This window comes from Pan troglodytes, chromosome 3 (assembly GCF_028858775.2).
Source record: "Pan troglodytes isolate AG18354 chromosome 3, NHGRI_mPanTro3-v2.0_pri, whole genome shotgun sequence".
Classification (NCBI taxonomy): Eukaryota; Metazoa; Chordata; class Mammalia; order Primates; family Hominidae; genus Pan; species Pan troglodytes.
In genome coordinates, this window is record NC_072401.2 from 44,066,639 (window position 1) to 44,070,575 (window position 3,937).

The 3,937-nt window shown below is 34.7% G+C and overlaps 1 long non-coding RNA gene across 1 annotated transcript; it reads left to right on the forward strand.

Annotated features, from left to right (window-relative positions):
- The first annotated feature begins 1,014 nt into the window (after positions 1-1,014).
- LOC129143715 (uncharacterized) lies at positions 1,015-2,696 on the forward strand. The gene is made up of 2 exons (XR_008547487.2): positions 1,015-1,585; positions 2,272-2,696. It is a non-coding gene; the product is annotated as an uncharacterized LOC129143715 (long non-coding RNA).
- Positions 2,697-3,937: the final 1,241 nt, after the last annotated feature.

Below are 3,937 nucleotides of genomic sequence, written 5' to 3' on the forward strand. Positions count from 1 at the left end.
TTACTCAGTCAAATTTGTAGGCAGAGAGCTTATAAGCCTAACAGAAAGATAAGAGAAGTCATAAAAGTGATGAGGCAAAGCAGATATCCAAACAGCAAAAGTGATCTAATTTATCTGTGAACATTTAACTGAAATTAATTCTTATATTGTGACAGCAAGTATCAACGGCCTGTATGCATGAGTTAGAGTCATTCATTGTGAGAATTATAAAGATGATCAATGACTTGGCTTTCTGACAAGTAATATTATGAATACATTAAAATTTCTTGTCCTATTCATGAAGTATCTATGCACTCATGAACACATCAGACATCCTGAATTGTCAGGTATACATACAGGTATACATAAAAAAACACATATCGATTTAAATATAACACTTTGCAGCACTTATTAGGTGCCCTCTGACTATGTGGCCAATTAGTATGAACTTGTGACAAATATACAAAAACTGTCAAGAAAGACTCCTTTTTGACTGCTAGAAAGGAAGATAGTGATGTATATAAAAATCATATGTTGAACCAAATTGGTTGAACATATAAAATGTCTCTTGCATTTAGTAAGTGCTGAGGATACAGAGACACCAAAAGACCACTCAGTCCTGTCCTCAAGAAGCATATAATACAGTTGGGATGGCAGGTAAATAATTTGATATATAGGGTAGGATGTGATAAATAGTATTCATTTATTTCCTCCACAAATAGTTTTTAATAATATTAAACACTTAAACACAAGTTTAAAGGAGTGAAATTTAAGTTAGTAAAATTAGAAAATTCATAAATGTAAAATGAAGAAAATATAATATTTAGACATTATTATATGATATGTTATAATAATTATGGTTTATAGTATATTATTATAATAGCCATTAGCAACATTAGTTAGAAAGTATGAGAGGAGAGATACTTAAAACAAATTGTGTATTTAAAAGAGAATTCTCTGTGGGGGAGGAGATACTATCTAGATTAGTTGGTAACACTGAGGTGAAGGGACTCTCCAGGCAGAGGAGGGAATACACATAAATAGAATGTGGTGGTTTTTTACTATAAGATTTTAGCTAAGCAGGCACGGAATTTTCTAGAACTACTTTCCCTGTATAATTAGGATTTGGCACAAAGAGCTTCAAGTGAGATTTGGAAGGTATAAGAGGAGCAGCAGTCATTACAGAAGATTAGTACAAGCCTCCATGCATGGCCAACCCTTGGCACATTTGCTGCTGATTCACGGGCTTCTCTCACTGGTGTGCATAGACTCACAGCTCCTCTGCCTGCTGTCAGATCGCTTCCTTCAGCTTTTCCAAGTCCTGAGTCAGACACGTGTGCAACTCTGGGGTGAAAGACACCAGCTTCTTCTGCAGATTACCTGTATCATTTGGGTTTGAAGCATATTCTAATGTGTCTTTGTGAATACCAGTTTATTCTCAAGGATTTTAGGTTGTCTTTTCTTTTTTTTTTTTTTTTCTATTTCGTTTAGAGCTTTTCTTCCTGATGGCTTATCTACCGATCAAAGCAACTTCTACCTCACCAGCAGGTACAGAGGCAACTTCTTCCATAGATTTCTTCACCAGTTTTCCTTAGCCGTCTCCTTGGTAAGTGACTTTTCTCTGATGCTTCAACCATCTCCTGGAACTTTACTTCACTCACTTTCCCCAGAATTTTGTAAGGCATAAATCCTTATAATGTGTTTTATTTTATATCACTCACAGTTGTTCTGGTTCCATGATTGAATCCTAACCTATACTTATGGTAAATAATTTAAAGTGTTCATCTAGCAACTATAAATAGATGGTGTGTCTGGAGGAGAGGATGAATGTGGGGAGTAGCAGAAAATAAAGCCAGAAAGAAACCACATTATAATCTATTTTTAGAGTAGGATTTTGGTTTCTATCTTCTACAAATGTCACTTGCTGCTTGTGAAAATGGATTGGAGTGGCTATATCTACAACAGAAAAAAACTGTAGATTAGACTATTGTACATTCAAGAAGATAATGTTAGAAATCTGTACACAGGTAAGAGGGTGGGTGGAGAGGCAGGGAGGGATCAGAGTGAAGTACAAATAAATCTGAATAAATATTTTAAAGCGTATTTGGTGCTTGTCTTGCCATGAGTCTTTGCACTAGCAAAGGTTTCCCAAACTCAAATCCTTGGTTCTGTTTTTCAAACTGCCTTTAAGACATAACATAGTGGATGTATTAATTTTATAACTTGTTGAATGTAAGTGAGTATGGATGGGCATACTGAATAAAAATATATTTCTTAATTCGTCTTTATCAGGAACATTTGAAATCCTCTGGTTCTTTGGCACCCAAATATGAAGGTCATTTCATCAAAGGCCCAAAATTTTCATAGAGAGGATTTGAGAAAGGTGATCTCAACAAAATACAAAAAATAAAGAAGAAAAGCTACAGTAAAAGAAATATTGCTACTTATATATGCAAACGAAGACTGAGGACAACTATTATCAGCTTTCTACTCTTAAGAATTATTTAAGTTGCTACTCCTACTTCTACATTTGGACATTGGTTTACCATGACATTTTTCCTTATATATATTTTAAAAATCTCTTAAAAATTAAAATGGTAGTATGCATGTTTTCAGGCCAAATATATATTTCCAAATTGTTCTAAATTTGTTATTACCGTGTTTTTACTCCTGAGTAATCAATAACATTGAGTAATAAAGACAGAATTATTTATGTATAAATAAAAATTCTCATGAGAATTTTTGTCTATTTTTCCTTTTCTGAGTTGAAAAGCAGCCATTTTCAACATAGCTAATTTTTGCTACAGTATCATTTTAAATTATTGTGGTACAGTGTATACTGAAATAGCAGTGGAAAAATATTTAAGTTTTAACAATGCTCTACTCAGGTAAATATCCCTGCATGAATCAAAATTAATAAATATTATCTTCAGTAGACATAATAAAATATGATATTTTTAACAGGAGTTGCCATTTTACTGAATATCATCTATAACTTTGAAATTCAGATTTTTCTTTTATCGACTAGTTAACATCTGCCAATCACCATTAAACATCGTACAAGTATTATTTTCTTCACTCTTTACAGAAACCTCATTCTCAATTTACATGTTATAAGTGACATAGCTAAGGTGTAGAGAAGGTGTATGCATGCAAAAATTCACACAATTCATATCAGACTGAGCTAGGACATAAATTCTAGTTCCTTCAAACTTCTTCACATACTGCCACCACAAATTAAGTGTCTTCTTGGTAATTTATAAGGAACAGAAACTTATTAACTTAACAGTTCTGGAGGCTGGAAAGTCCAAGGTCAAGGTATCCCTAGGTTAGGGCCCAGTTTCTCTGATTCCAAGATGGTGCCTTGCATGTGGCATCCTCTGGAGGGCAGGGGAATGCTGGATTCTCACATGGCAGGAAGGCAGAGGGTCAAGAGAGAAAAACCAACCTGAAAAGTCCTTTTATTAATGTACTAAATCCACTCATGAGGGTGAAGTGCTTGTAGTCTAATCACATCTTAAAGGCCTCGCATCTTAATGTAGTTGCAATGGCAATTAAGTCTCAACATGAACTTGGGAGGAGGCATTCAAACTACAGCAATCTGGCCTGACCACCCAAAACTTACATCTTTATTCCATCCCATTAGCCTCTAACGTCTTACATTGTTCTGGCATCAACTAATAAGTCCGAAGTCCAGAGTCCTATCTAAATTAGATATCGGTGAGACTCAAAGCATAATTCACCCTGAGGGAAATTCTCTCCAGTTATGAGCCCATGAAATTAAACAAGTGACATACATCCAAAAGGCGATGGTGGATAAGAATAAAATAGACATCCCATTCCCAAATAAAGAAATAGTCAAGAAGGAAGCAGTAACATGTACCAAGTAAGCCCAAAACACAACAGGGCCAGCACATGAAATCATAAGGCTTGGGAATAATCTTTGACTTTATATGCC